At 37.4% G+C, this 17100-nt stretch overlaps 1 protein-coding gene across 2 annotated transcripts in view; it reads left to right on the top strand.

Annotated features, from left to right (window-relative positions):
- Positions 1-17100, top strand: part of LOC149800080 (uncharacterized) — a 153955-nt gene that overhangs the window by 25322 nt on the left and 111533 nt on the right. The gene's annotated exons all lie outside the window — the stretch shown is intronic.

Raw genomic sequence — 17100 nt, 5'->3', positions numbered from 1 at the left:
AATGCAATAAACAAAAAGAACAATGAAGAAGAAATAATATTTGAATATCTCATGATATCTCAACATGATGTTCTATTTTACCGGCATAGGTCAAGAACTTTTCGGCATACTCTGATGCAATTTAGGATGAAGGATTAAGGATTAGACATTGATGTCCCTTGTGTGGCTTCTGTCTTGTGAACTCCGTGGGGTTTTGTCGTTTTCTTTGTTGGGAAAGGGGGGGGGGCGCGGGTATGAGTCTTTTTTTAAATACAGTTATTACCCTTGACAATTAACTTCATATCTTCACAGGGAATATTACTTGTAACCGGCATAAACTCAACAAACAATGAAGTATGTGCATTATCTTATAGATTTTGCATGTGCCTTTTATATTGGTTTTGTCTCGTCTAATTCGTAGTAAACAGAGCTACGCCTCTTTGATTGGTTTTGTCTCGTCTAATTCGTAGTAAACAGAGCTTCGCTTCGTTGATTGGTTTTGTCTCGTCTAATTCGTAGTAAACAGAGCTACGCTTCGTTGATTGGTTTTGTCTCGTCTAATTCGTAGTAAACAGAGCTACGCTTCGTTGATTGGTTTTGTCTCGTCTAATTCGTGGTAAACAGAGCTACGCTTCGTTGATTGGTTTTGTCTCGTCTAATTCGTGGCAAACAGAGCTACGCTTCGTTGATTGGTTTTGTCTCGTCTAATTCGTGTAAACAGAGCTACGCTTCGTTGATTGGTTTTGTCTCGTCTAATTCGTAGTAAACAGAGCTACGCTTTGTTGATTGGTTTTGTCTCGTCTAATTCGTAGTAAACAGAGCTACGCTTCTTTGATTGGTTTAGTCTCGTCTAATTCGTAGTAAACAGAGCCACGCTTCGTTGATTGGTTTAGTTTCGTCTAATTCGTAGTAAACAGAGTTACGCTTCGTTGATTGGTTTAGTCTCGTCTAATTCGTAGTAAACAGAGCTACGCTTCTTTGATTGGTTTTGTCTCGTCTAATTCGTAGTAAACAGAGCTACGCTTCGTTGATTGGTTTAGTCTCGTCCACTTCATTGTAGACAGCGTTGTGCATGTTTGATTTGTGCAGCCTCTTTTCAATCAATTTCCTGCCTACGCTTGGAAACTGAATGATGCGTGCTGTTAGCATAATTCAAGAACCATTCACAATATTCTGAATGAATTTGGACATAATATTGACTCAAAAACATGGATGTGCTTTGTATGTGTTTTGTTTAATCTAAACCATTTTGTTCAGTCACGGCTCGTGACAATTAACACATTAACCACTGACCAACGTTTGTGCATCATGAGGTAGTACGTTCTGTAGCGTAAAGGTCATTTAAGATAACACCAAAGAGGATGGTATTACAGAACAGAAAACAGATGTAGCGCTACAATGATAATAAATAATTGAGCTTTCTCCTCGCATTGTAAAATAATGAGGGAATACAGTTTTTGAGACCCGATTTTTTTATATATAAAATATTCTTCCGTCCGTTGCCAGAATCAGATTTTGTGTCTGAGATCTAAGGCAGAAAGGTATGAACAGGTGTTAACTACACACAGTACAGACAGGTCAGTCTTCACAAAAAGTAAGATAACTTGGCCACCTGGAGTTAAAACTTGAAAATGATGGGTCTAATAAGCAACCATCACCCCCTACAAAAAAAAAAAAAAACCAAAGAAACCGCCCTCAAACTTTTACCTTCGTCACATGTGCGAGCGAAATTGCTAATGAAAAACTACATTTCTAACACAACCAGTCATCTGGCTAAAGTGTACATGATTCAGATCACAATTCATTGCATGTGTTTATTAGTACTGAAAAACCTGATCTTTCCATTGTGTCCAAGTCAATAAAAAATCTTACGTTAATCTAAAATACCTTCGAAGATGACTACACTGTGAAGTTTTTGTCATAGGTTCACCGGCATTTCTTTTAGATGCTGGACTGTAAACAAAGCAATGTGCAACGGAAGACAGATTTCTCTTCCGGCTCATCACCAAGGCCTTAGTACTCATAGCACACTGTCACCGAATTACACACAGACTGCCCCACCATAAGCTCATATTCTAAAGAATAAACAATTACCTTTAACTCCATACCAAGCATGCCTAAGTCTAACTCTTGTATCACCACCAAAAGGAGACAGGAAAAAATGCTTTTAACACATTAACCCCTGGAGCTTTTTGGTCATTTTTGCCTGAAAATCGAGTAGGAAACACATTTTGAAAGCTATTTCTGAATAGACTCGAAAACACCAAATCCCCGGTCATCTTTCAATAACAAACTGCCTAGTGGTGTTAGAAACATCGATTTTCGTTGGCTATTTGACTCACGCATGAGCAGAAGGGTAAAAGTTGGCCTTTTTTGGTTTTTTTTTTGCTAAACAGAGCCATTATTTTTGTATCTTTATTCCAATTGCCCATCTTATCCAACTTTTTGCAAAGGCTTGTCTGTCTGTTTGCAGTTCATACCGATTTGCCTTAGATCTGAGACCAAAAAGTCTAAAATCCGGACACAAAATGAGTTTTTTTAGTCTGTATTTGGTAATGCAAATAGAAATTCCAGATTATTTTGTATCATTGTAGAGCTACATCTGTCTACCTTTCTATAATACCACCCACTTTAGTGTATCATGCATGACCTTGACGCTACATAGCTCGGCAGTAGGCTACTACCTCCTGCCCCGTAAAGTCGTCGATAGGGGTTAATGTGTTACATAGACTGGGACTATATTCGTGAGTAATGAACCCGAATTAATAATTGTGATCGGATTCCAAATGAAAATCTCTTGGAAGCAGATGTATTTGGAGATATTCAGAAGTAACCCCCAAAATGTGTTTCATACTCATATTTCAGGCGAAAATGATTTTTTTAAAAATCTCCAGCGGTTAATGAATTAACTATATATGTGGTTTATAATTAGAGTATCTTAGAAACATTTGAACATATTCAAATGCAATTTCGTGTTAACACTTTTATAGACCTAGATGTTTGTTTTATGCGTGTTGTCTCATCTATACCACTGTGGGCAGAATTGTGTGTGTGTGTGTTTTCGATTTTTAACGTAGGTTTAAAAAAAAATTCAGTCATATCGCAGTGTGGCAGTTCACAGCGATGTATGGCACTGGGGTAGACATGTCTGGCACTGGGGCAGACATGTCTCATGATGTCACACCTAGTCACATTATCCTGACACAAGGTCGACCAGCCCTAACACTAACCTCTTAATGCTGAGCGTCAAGCATGGCAGCTGTTAGTACCATTTTTGTAAGTCTTTGGTATGACTCAGCCGGGGACTCGAACCCACGACCTTCCGCGTCCGATACGGACGCTCTAACCACTAGGCCACCGGAGCGGTTAGGTAGAAGTATGGCCTTTGTCAGTCATCACTATATCTTAATATGAGATGTTGCTTGTATTTATAAGTCCTTGATAGAGTTTGATTTCAAACATTGCACGTCATCATTTGGAGGAGTGGAGTTCCCTGTATGCCTTTCTACTCATAAACTGTTTTTCGTTCATACAGGCTGCTCTGTAGAGTCTACCAATTAAATTGTAGTGAGCGGGGTCCTTTGTTAAGGCACTCATAATTAACAGGTATGCAGTTTCCCTTTCGTCTTTAAATGACGCATGCGTACAACTGTGATAGATGTAAATAATACAGTGCAAAACTATTTGGGGCATACTTCCAAGTAACAACAGTTTTACATCTACCTCTCAATAGGTCAGGGTTGTATTTTTAATAAAACGTGGAACAAGTATGAATATATGTTTTGATTGTTGTCACGTTGTGGGAAAATTTGCTGATGTCTCATGTATGCATATCTTCTTATAGTCAATTCGTAGTTAAGCACGCCTTGGATAATGTCAATACGTATTATGCAATATTACGAATATAGACCCGATTCCTGTCTGTTGTTTAACTTAAACTATTACGCAACTACCCGTAAGCGGTAAGTTTGAAAAGGAATTATATGGACATAGGACACAATTAATTTTACTATATGTTCTCTACATTTGTTTCTTAGCACTGACCTTTCCACTGTGTGACAATCAATGCAAATCATATATTAATCTAAAATACCTTCAAAGATGACTTCACGGTGAAGTTCTTGTCAAAGGTTGACCTGCTCTTTTTTTAGATGATTGACTGTCAACATAGCAGCATGTCAACAGAACAGATTTCACTTCCGGATCATCACCAAGGCCTTATTACTCAATGTGCACTGTCGCCAAAATACATACAGACAACAACACCCTGAGCTCATATTATCAAGAATAAACAGTTACCTTTAAATCCCTACCAAAAATGCATAAATAAAACTCTTCTATCACCACCAAAATGAGAGAGGAAAAAATGTTCTAAAAATAGACTAGAACAACATTCGTTGGTACTGAACTGGAAGTATTAATTGTGATGTAATTCCTGACAGGCTCCATGTTTTACGCCAATTTTAGTCAAAATTTTATATTTGCATGCTATACCTATTTCAACTTTATACATGAAGTCTTTTTGAATTTCCTTGCAAACAAAACATGTGACACCTGTCAGAAAGTATGTAGTGCTGGTGTTCCACAGGGTGGAAGTTCTGGTCCAAGTGCTCTTGAGAAACCAAAACGAAATTTGCTATATCTTCCTTAATTATAGAAATTTTTCAATGCAGTAAAAACGTAATTGTGATACAAGATAAGCCCTGTCTGAAAATATGTTTGAAAATTACAAATATTGATAAATTCAATTTTAATGGCAAATTAAATAAACATTTAAATTTTAAAAACTAAATTTTATTGAAAACTTAAATTTTCATACAAGTTTTAAAACACAGTTTGACTAATTTTAGACAGAAAAGTTGACTAATGAATGGTTTTTAAAACAAATGGTAGTTTGGGTCTGTATAACTGATAACATTTTCCCCAGGGGTAGTGAAGCATCATAGCTCATAGTGATTTTGGCAGCAAACCGCAATATGCCTGTCCAGATGCATATAGGTGTACACACTAAAGAAACACTGACAGGTGCTATGTTCCACATTTATTGTGTCAGGAACTTAGACAGTTGTTTCCATAACTAATAGCACATTCAGATTTAAAGTTTTGATGGGACCACTACCATGTTTTATAGCAAAAATGCATTCCATTTCAATGCCGATAACAACAAAAGGTGGCAATGGGATAGGAAAATAGTTTCTATGGAGGTTCTACCTTACTGAAAAATGGTGCTGATCTCTCTCGTGAAAACCTAAGCCATGTCTTTGAGGTGCCATATATCAGTGTGGTGATATGAACTAATCTTGGTCACTTATGGCAGTACACTGCACATGCCCTTATGAAATCATGCTATTACCACCAGACTACTGGAGAGCTTCCAAGCTGATCCAACTCTAACACTTTGTTCCAGATACCAGGCTAGACCTGAAAAGATACAATATGTTTCACTTAATTCTAGAAAACAAGAAGATCTATGTAAATAAAGTTAAAATGTGTTACATATGGTGATTTCAAATTAACATTAAGGTTGCAAGCATGGGGGAAAATATTAAACTTGACATAGTGACACTCAGAAATGTGAAGCAATGGCCATGTATTAAAGTGTTAAATTCATCCTAAAAATATATGAGGTTTCTAGAAACATATTTAGCCATTTACAAGTTAAATAACTAATCAGGTAGACTATGTATCATAAAGTTTAAGGCAATGTTGGGGCGGTGAGGTTTGATCATTGGTGCAAACATTAGTACATACCAGTATACAGGAAAGTCAAGTGACAATGTACTAAACTAGAATGTGTTACTATTAGCAATCTTATTCATGAGGGAAATAACAATTTTGGATATTGCAAGTGAATACAGCCAAATGTGGTCATACAAATCAACCATAGGTACCAATAAATCCTATATCATCAGCTAAATGTGAAATTCTCATCCCCAAAACTTGTAAACAAGGATGGAAATTTGCGTATGTGGGACATACAATGTACTTGTTAAGATCAAATGTGCAAACATAATTCAAATGATCTATTTGAACATTTATATTGTATTTTTAAGAGTGTTGGTTACCAATTATTAAGCTCATTGATTGAATGGAATCAGATACATGTATCAGCTGATGCTTCAATACCGCACTCTGTCAAAGTACTAAATTTGAAATATGTTACCATACATAGGCATATTCATGATGAAAATAGCATTTTGGGATATTTTCAGTGCACATAGCCATAAATGTGCCTTACAGATTCACTATAGGTACAATGTCAGTCTATATGATGTACTGAATGTGAACTTTTGATCCCAAACATTCTAAAATGGATGGATATTTGTACATGTGGGATATGTAACCATGTACAAAGTTAAATTCAAATAATTTGTTTGAATGCTTCTTATGTAATCTTTAGAGTGTCAGTTGACAAATAGTATTAGTAATTAATAATGCATAAAGCAAGATGGATCATTAGAATTCCCATAACATCATATAGGCCACAATGCCGCACTACACCAATCAATATCTTAACCTAACTGAACAATAAAATGCAATGCATTTTGTGTTCAACTTACATCATTTTGCTTTTTTCTTACATCCAAGGGTAAATATACCTGGGGGAAGCATATTTTATCCCTTTGACCTGTATTTCATTCTCAGACAGTTTAAAATGATTTAGTAGAGAACTTGAGTAGGTTCTAGTATAAAGTTTTCATCGCTGTCCTCTCACTAAATACCTTATAACTATGTTTATAAACAATTACTGAAGGCTATACAAGCAGATGTGTGTTACTCAGGAAGTGACCCCATCATAAACACATCAATTAACTGCTTGGACCCCTAATAAATAGTCTGAATGGCCAATACAAATTATAATTTTGTCTTCATGTATTTTAAATGAAGGTCTCATTTTGACTACAAAGATATTTTCTCTGACAAAATGTGACAAAAATCCAACATTTGAGCTTTTATATGGTGTAGGAATGTATACATGCTGATAACATTTAATATGATTCCCAAACATATTATATATGTGCATTTTAGGTTTTTTTTATTTTTTTATTATATTTTTTAAAAAATTTATTAAAATTTTTAAAATAAAAAATAATTTTTTACTTTTAATTTCATTCTTATATTTTAAAAGTCAATATACATGACATATTAAAAGTTCATGTGTCTATCATTAATAATAAAGATCTTATATCAATTTAAACTTTGCTCCAATACTGCCCTGACAGGACATAGGACACAATTAATTTTACTATATCTTCTCTACATTTGTTTCTCAGTACTGACCTTTCCACTGTGTGACAATCAATGCAAATCATATGTTAATCTAAAATACCTTCAAAGATGACTTCACGGTGAAGTTCTTGTCAAAGGTTGACCTGTTTTTTTAGATGATTGACTGTCAACATAGCAGCATGTCAACAGAACACAGATTTCGCTTCCGGATCATCACCAAGGCCTTATTACTCACTGTGCACTGTCGCCAAAATACATACAGACAACAACACCCTGAGCTCATATTATCAAGTATAAACAGTTACCTTTAAATCCCTACCGAAAATACATAAATAAAACTCTTCTATCACCACCAAAATGAGAGAGGAGAAAATGTTCTAAAAATATACTAGAACTACATTCGTGGGTACTGAACTGGAAGTATTAATTGTGATGTAATTCCATATAACCATGATCATAGGGCAAAGACTCCGAAGCTAGTTTTCAATCCGTCAGTGATGTCACGACCGACTTGAAAGCGATTTCGGACTCACGGAAGATGGGAACCAATGACTGACAAGTAAGTGTTAAATTGATCAAGATTGTTTTCAGAGAAACGAGACCGTATCCAATCAAAACTGAGAGCGATTCAAAGGTAGGGCGGAGTCTAAAGAAGCAAACGCACATGTTCGAAACAAATTGCTATTGAGAAATTGTCCATGAAATTATTGAATACATTTGCTATATTTTATTAAATTGTTATAGTTGGCACCTTATATAACTAGACCGTTGGCACTGCTGACTGGGGGATCGGAGCTATTTAAATTTTAAATGCCCACCTTTATCCGGAATTAGAAATAATACCGTAGGAGGCATGTGACAATTGTTGTCATACTTTTCACATTTGAAACTCAAACAACCTATATCAACATTTCTAAAGGATCACGAGCCATGGGTGGGGGAGTAATCTAAAGCGCTCATCGTTTCGGATCACTGCCATCTCACCTCTGTCTGCGTGGGTTCGATTCTCAGGCTCGGCTAACATGGGTACGTGAGAAAGCCTGCAAGTAGCTTCTCGTGGGTTTGTTGTTCTTCCCGGAGTTTTCCATGGTCCTTCCTCCACCATTAATACTGGCCGCCAAATATAGCCTATATTGTCATGAAAAAGGCGTTAAACCCTACAACAACAACAACAACAACAAAGATCCACCCGGACTTCACATGGAGTTGTTTATGTTGTGTTTGAAGACTGGTAAACATAACATAGTCAGTGTGCAATAACTTGTGAAACCAATAGCGCGGTTCGATGCTATTGTTAAAAGTACTTTGCTTTAATAGCTACGCAAAATATAGTGCTGGAATTGGTTTTATCTGTAGCGAAGCAGAGAGCAGATCTACGAAATGTTGCTTAACCTCGACTTGTATGTACTGGATGGTGTTTTGTTCCGGACCAGATTTGTTGACATAGCTGATAAGTAAGTGCTACAGTTTTTGTGAGTGAAAAAATATAGTAGCCAATTGGTTCTCATAAACCGGAGACGGTAAAATGAAGCTTTTGGCAAAATCAAGTGAACTTGCCACTTGGTATGCAATCACTGATTGTGGCATCAGAGTTCACGAGCACCAGTAACCCGTCGTTTTGGCTGGAACAGCTGAAACGAAAAGACTGCTTGAGATGGCATGCAGCTTTTAACGCTTAACACAGGTACGAGTGCCTTTATGTGCTTGACTGGTGCGCGTTTGAAAACGATATTGACATGGTTGCCAAGGAGCGTGTTTGAAAACGATATTGACATGGTTGCCAAGGAGCGTGTTTGAAAACGATCTTGACATGGTTGCCAACGAGCGTGTTTGAAAACGATATTGACATGGTTGCCAACGAGCGTGTTTGAAAACGATATTGACATGGTTGCCATGGTTTGTAAAGAGTTTAAAGTCAGGTAAAGTAGAAGCAATGCGAAAGCCAAGCCCTGAGAACGATGTACAATTGTTGTGTCAACAGCGGCTAATAGTCAATCCATGGTGGGGTATGGGACCCCAACGTGTATACGTTTGGTCATTCAAGGAAACACAAAACTACTCCACACATTGTTGAATAGCTAATCAAGGTTGTAGTTATGTCTGTAAGAGCCTTTAATGTATAGAGGTTAGCTATATGACAGGGCAAGATAAGAACGCATCCAGTACGTTAAATAAATACCAGCCACTGATCGGACGCACCAGAAGTTCGTCGTGGGCAGTCTCTACGTGATTCCAACTGTCATGGAGCTTAAAGTTGGCATATATGTGGGGTATAATTTGACCAGCCTTAGGCAAGAGCAACAACGGCATAAACATCAAAAAGCAAACGGTTCAGGTGTCAAAATTTACCAAAGACCTTGATTCCAATAAAACGGCATTAAATGTGGGCGGCATCACTTGATCTTTTGGACATTCAGTTTCTCCGCTGAGCGTTTTTTTTTTTTCTTGATTGTCTGCACAGCGAGAACGGATAATGGTTAAGAATGCGACGGCTATTATTGTGGGAAGCAGCACGACATTTCCGACGAGCCAGCCGATGTAATTGAAACCGGTCCTCAAGAAGAACTACATTGCAAGCGTTTTCAGAATCAAAGTCAGCCGCTCCACAAAAATTTTTTTCTTAGTCTCACACGCCACCAGAATCTGGCGGGAGCAGGAGTTCGCGTTGTGCCGCCTCTGTCTACGATTACAAGCAGTACTGATAATAAGCCGAGCGCTATAAAAAGGGAGACTTTGTGTTTGGGAAATATGTTAATTGCCTTCCTTATCAGGTTCAGCGGGGTTCGAAGGGCTGCTCGTCTAACGCCTGTAACCTCTGGTAGTGGTTCGCGTTCTACTTCAAAGTTATTGATGCGATCCCATTTCTATTAATTCATCCTTTCTCTCCCTCCTCTTTCGATAAGGTCACAAAGATTTCCACCCAAGACAGCTTTTTATTTTCAATAGCTATGTGACTGTTGATCTCAGAAAGCTTCGAAATATTATTTATAAGCTCGCATGACATTATTTTAGGCCGCTTTGAGATCAAGGATATCTCGCATTGGGAGGCTATTCGAATCCTGTGCTTGAGAACAAGAAAGTTGTCTTTTGATTACGCTGTTCGTGATCTGCCAACATGTTCTCTTCCGTTCGGATCCATTTTCTTGCTTAGCTCATATATCCAACTCAAAACCGCCTTCAGCCATAGTGCCATAGCTATGCTCGCTTATTCAAGAGAGGGCACGTGAACTGCAATAGCGCCTGCGAGGCTGTCTGAGTATGGAAAGAAACTCGATCAATTCTATACCATTGTGGAAAAGCTTTGCCACGTCATTTTCATAACGATAAATGTCAATCTCGAGAGCAATAACCTAGCGTGTGTCGACGACACTGATGTCTTGGGCGTCTATGAGGATCTTTGGTTCACGATTAAGAAAGCAGAGTAATGCTAACAGGATAAACTAAACACCCAGCTCTTGCCCTCAATACAAGGTCAACGGATGGACAACAAGCTATACAGGTCATAAAGACGAGTCAAAAACGTGAGCTAAGGTGTAACACTGCATATTTAAAAATATCGGTCCAGGCGGCATGCGTTTTAACCATGTACTTATACGTCATGGTGGACGTACACCTCAACATGGGAGACCACTCATCATCAATACTTTGGCGCCAGCTGTAAAGGCAGAGGTGCGTGATATGCCATGGTATGTTCTACCCGTCAGCCTAGCTTTGGCAGCGAGCCATGCATTAGACTTATTCTTCAGCTCATTATCCCTAAAACGGCAGGTTCAACAAATTCTGCAGGCAACTGTTCATTTACAATGAAATAACAAGTTTGCGAACACAAGACGGTTATACATCTGTAGCAAATAGCTATGAAGACTCCATTACCACAAAGCCGTACTTGGAGGCTTTGAGGTTGAGATTGATGAATGCCAAATGCTTGCTTATAAATAAGACCAGCACAATGGCCACGTAGACTTGAAGACACAGCAAAGGCTGTTACCATCACAGCATTAATTCTCTGTAACAGGACATATGAAACAGAGCATACTTTCTGGTAATATCATTACAACTGCCTGCAAGAAACTGGCTAAACTACCGCCATGGTGTTGCTGAACCCATTAGGTCCCCCATCTGTTTCTGTGACTTTCCCCTTACTTCAGACCGTCCTATGAACCTACGTTTTGGCCCAGTTTCACTTCTTATGTCACGTGTTTAGGCTCGAATAAACAGAAACAAGAAAGAGTGAAAACAACAACCTTTGAAAAAAAAAATACACTAATTGATATCCCTGAAAGAAATCTGTAAAACAATTTAAAAAATATGAACTTACGGTTTTATAGAATCAAATCCAAAATAAAATAATACAAGAATAAACTTTTTGAAGTCCTAATAACAATTATCACTCCGGTTTCGGATATTTGAATAAATTTCCTATAAGAACTGTCTTTGATTAAGAATCTCACATAAGCACATGTATTTTCCTTGAAAAAAGAATTAATTTTTTTGAATCCAAGTAATTTGAAATAACTCCAAATAGCATAATATACAACTTCCAGCATAACAGCCCAGCTTCTACTGACAATAATTCTTCAAAACAGAGGTTTTATCGTCTCCTAACAAGGGGTCACGTGATCATGTTCTAGAAGCTTATATAAATTAAGTACTTGTTAAAGATCACGTCTACCCAGTGTGGCCCTTACTAAAACCAATCATTTTACTCTAAAAATGTTAAAAGAATTGTGTACTTCTTAAACACGAAGTCCCATCATGACCTCGACAACAATCAATATAACTTGTTTACGTGGTTACAACAAATTTAGAATCAAGGTCAGGATCTAGATCAACACCTGGTGTTTATAAAAACGAACAGCCAAGGTCAAACCATTTTCTGAAAAAAGTATCATCTTTAGTGAATAAATTTACATTACAATATCATGTAATGACAAATATATAAAAATTAAAACTGACAAACAATTAAATTGAAATAAATATATATTAAATCAGATAAATTAAGTCAAATATACATAACAAACTCGACTCTTTAGATCAGGGTGAAAAGCTTTTGGCCACATCTCTTGCAATCAGGGGAAGATAATAAATAAACACTTTTTACCCCAGACCCCAAATCCCCCTTTTGGATCCAGTCAATCACCTCATTAAGCAATCTGATTGCATGGATCTCTCTCAATGTCAAGGACTTTTGAAAACTGTACTATAGGCCCATACCCAAAATTATACCCACCACACCAAGTGGCAAAGTAATCCTTGAACTAAGAGAAAAGATACCTTTACTAAAAAGAACAGGTAACAAACAATACAGACCAGAACAAATCACCATGGTTACAAAAGCCACCAAGGATTAACACTGAAGCTACCAAATTAGGCAATAAAGAAGGACAAGAAAACTTACTAAAACCTGTACTGGTAAACGAAATCAACCATAAATACACGGACTATGTTAAAATATATACCGATGGATCAAAAACAAACAACCCACCAGGAACAGCAGCAGCAATAGTCATCCCTGATATCAATATACAAACGGGATCCAGATTACCTGACTATTGCTCCATTTACACCACTGAATTCTAGACTATACTTGAATCACTACAATGGATCAAAGACAACCAAATACCTAAAGCAGTCATTATAAGCGATTCCCTAAGCGTTATCAAATCGATCCAAAATCGCAATACACACTCTAGGGAACAATTCCTCGACACAGCATGCCAATTAATCGACGATATCACCACAGCACATCAATTAGTCGAGCTCATGTGGATACCATCGCACATTGGAATCTCTGGCAACGAAACAGCAGACAAAGTTGCACAAATCAAACTAGGAGATCAAAACTCTATCAAGCTTAACTATAGCTTCGCACAAACATATATAGACCAAACATGGCAAGATTTTTGGAACTCCTCCACAAAAGGTAAAAAGCACCATGAAACCCCCAAAAACGTAGATAGGAACATACAGCTACCTAAGGGTACCTATTTAGAACAGAAAACCATAAACAGGATAATAACTGGAAAAACTAATCTAGCAAGCAGTTTTGGAAGGTTTATAGGACCCAAACCAGCAACCATTAACTGCTTTAACTGCCACATCACCGAAGATCTACACCATGTATTCAATATATGCCCAAAATATCAACCCGCTCGGAAAATATTTATCAAAAACCAAAAAGAGATTGGATCACCACACACATACCCAGAGATACAATCAGCATATAAAAATATAAATAAATTCATAGACTCAGCAGGACTTAGGAACAAAATATAATTACTATCCCCAAAAACCAAAAGAGCCAGTAACTAGCTAAATAAATTTAGAAGCCACCACATAAAAACCCATAACAAATCATTCAATTTTATAAAAGTATTAATAAATAATTCACTTACGAAGCACCTATAAAAAAAAAAAAAACTAAGGAAACCGCAAAATCGGATGTCCTCGATGTCCTTAACGAACCGAGTAATCAGCTAGGACTCCGGTCTCTTGCTAAATAAAGTATAAATAACATTCAATCTCTAAAAACATTAAATAATAAATAACTTAAATAGGCAATATCTAAAAACTTATAAATAACATAACGCAGGAAGCACACCTTAAATACCTCGACTAGTAATACCATAATAACCTTGAAAATCTCTCTTCATACATGATTTCTGCTAAGAACCTCTAAAAACAGCATAGAACATCCCCCCCCCCTTTTTTTAGAACAATTTGAAGAAGAAAAAAAAATCGGGAAAAAAAAATCGCAAGAAACACCAGGCAAATGCAACAAGAAACCAGCCATGTAAAGCAAGCAGGACCGTTCCCGAGTTCTCCTTCCCACTAATGACAGCCAACCATTCAACTGTAAGGGAACTTTATGGACCCACAGATTGAGGCCAAACTATCAGGGTTCCTTGAATCCATAAAAGCCTGGGGGAGATGGCACCATTTCCTTCCCCAGAAACAACTAACACGCTGCGGTGCAGTCAGAAAAAAGTGTCACATGCACAATTGTGCGCACGCCACTATAATTAAACTCAACAACAACAAATGTAGGTCTAAATCATATCAGAAATTTGGCTTCCAGAGAGAATAGATTATAAAACAGCTCAACCAGTCAGATTCAAAATCAGCTTAATAATTTGCATGGATCTCTGTAATTATGACACACTTATGAATCTTGAGGACACATTTCCATATCCATGTTTGATCAAAATCGTATCAGAAATATGAGTTCCAAAGATGTTAGTACTACAATGCAAGATCTCGACCCTTATATTTATGTTTTCGGTGTCGAGGTCTTGCTGCATGAATATGGTGCTGTGCAGCATGTTTTGATGTCGACTATAGTACAAGTCACACGGTTCATGTAGGCATTCAACACCGATTATTTCAGTGTTCATGTCATTTTGTAGAATTTGATTCTACATGCCTTTAAGTGGCAAGTAATCACTTCATTTGGATTCATATATATCCATATTCGTTTGAATGGTAATTATTTAGCCCCCCCCCCCCCATTGATATTTCAAAATCAATGTTAAACTACGTAGACATTTTTGGTCGAAATGAACCTAAAGGTGTGGTCCAGTACAATCCGATTGAATGTCGCGCGCTGTGATGTCACAATGAAAACTACGCATATTAATTAACTAATTCATACTACCCTCGATTGTGACGATTACACTTAAAGCTACTCTTATTTTGACCCAAGTTTGGTACATGGCCACCATTGTAAAAATCCATAGCGATAGATAATTTTCGTCTGAAGTTGCTTGGTGACAGTAAAAGGTGCAGAGTATTGAATAATCAGGATTAAACAGACTTTAGTTAAAGAAAATTAGTGTTAAATTATAAAACAATAATTTATATTTAATTTAAAATTAGCAAATGCGCATACATGACCCATGTGACTTGTACTTTAACATCATAATTAAAGTCATATTTTCAGGAATGTCTCACATACGTGGACGCTTTTCTACATAATAAAGTAATGATGCTTTAGTAAGCCTCGAAAACATGTCCATTTGCTTGTGTGTGAATTTAAATTGAGCAGAACAGATACATCAGAGTAAGTCAAGTCTCTCTAAAACATTATCACTTTATTTCGCAGAAAAGCGCAGATGTGGGCTGCCAAGTGTGTGACATAATCCTGAAAATTTGACTTATAGTTCCGATTTTAATCGACTCGGAACATGCTACACAGAGCCATTATTAAGGCAGTCAGACCTCGACCCCAGAGCATAATTATCAGAGCCGAGGTCTTACATTATAAGACTATCAAAGAGTAAGAAACTCCATATCACGTCATTATCATGTAAATGTATCTAATTATCAAAATCGTCTGCAATCTTTATGCCAATATTCCTAATTTGATCAGTCAGATCCAGGCCAGGCCCTAGAATGTGGGGGCCCAATGCAGCAAAAGCAATGAGCGGGGCCCCAAGCAAAAAAATTGCATTGCGGAGTTGATTTCTTGAAAGCGCAGGGCCCAAGGCGGTTGCCTTGTTCGTTTTTCCATAGGGCCGGGCCTGATCAGATCAAAAATTTTACCATGGCATGGGGAAACAAATACCCAGGCACTCGCCATGGGATGAGTGAGTTGCAAGAGTTACTTGTCCCTGTCTTCATTATACTCAACACAATACGCAGCTTGCCTACACTACTTACGATAATAACCAAGGTACCCGATGCAGTCTTGCTACTAAACAAGACCATCAAAATGTTGTTTGTAATAAATGTAACAACAGACATGTTTTGTAACTCGAGAAATTACAATTGCATACATCACCCATGCTTGTTACTGGTATTTGCGTTTACAGTGAAACCTTTCATTAATCTAGATGTCATAATTTTCCTTTTCAGTGAGCTATCAAAATGTTATGATCTTCATCTGGTCAGACATCTTTTAGGTTTAACCCACATCACCAGTATTTTCAAGAATGGGCAGCTTTATTAATCACTGTCATGCCAAAGTAAAGATGCCCGTAGCTTTATTACCGGTAATCACTCATGCCAAAATAAAGATGCCCACAGCTTTATTAATCACTGCCATGCCAAAAGTAAAGATGCCCACAGCTTTATTACCGGTAATCACTCTCATGCCAAAATAAAGATGCCCACAGCTTTATTAATCACTGTCATGCCAAAATAAAGATGCCCACAGCTTTATTAATCACTGTCATGCCAAAGTAAAGATGCCCACAGCTTTATTACCGGTAATCACTGTCATGCCAAAATAAAGATGCCCACAGCTTTATTAATCACTGTCATGCCAAAGTAAAGATGCCCACAGCTTTATTACCGGTAATCACTCATGCCAAAATAAAGATGCCCACAGCGTTATTAATCACTGTCATGCCAAAGTAAAGATGCCCACAGCTTTATTACCGGTAATCACTCTCATGCCAAAATAAAGATGCCCACAGCTTTATTAATCACTGTCATGCCAAAGTAAAGATGCCCACATCTTTATTAATCACTGTCATGCCAAAATAAAGATGCCCACAGCTTTATTAATCACTGTCATGCCAAAGTTAAGAAGCCCACAACCTTATCACCGGTAATCACTGTCATGCCAAAATAAAGATGCCCACAGATGTAATAACCTATCTCAAGTAAAATGTCAGTAATTTCCATTTGGAAGAAACATTCCAACCAACTCAGCTTCCAACAATTTTCATACTAAATAATCCATTTTGTAAACTTCCACTCATGAGAACTAAACATGGGCCTCATACAAAGGAAGACCCCTGACTGACCCAAAAAAACCCAACATTTCTAGGTTATAACCCCAACAAGAGTTTGACCGATCATCTGTTGTCTCAATATTATATGCTTTATAGATTATGACAGCATGCATTGTTGTGTTAAAAGTTGAGGCATTTGACTGTGACACTTAAA

The sequence above is a fragment of the Sinohyriopsis cumingii genome, chromosome 5, assembly GCF_028554795.1.
Source record: "Sinohyriopsis cumingii isolate HCF-2022 chromosome 5, ASM2855479v2, whole genome shotgun sequence".
In the NCBI taxonomy this organism is placed as follows: domain Eukaryota; kingdom Metazoa; phylum Mollusca; class Bivalvia; order Unionida; family Unionidae; genus Sinohyriopsis; species Sinohyriopsis cumingii.
This window is presented reverse-complemented; position numbering and strand designations above follow the sequence as displayed.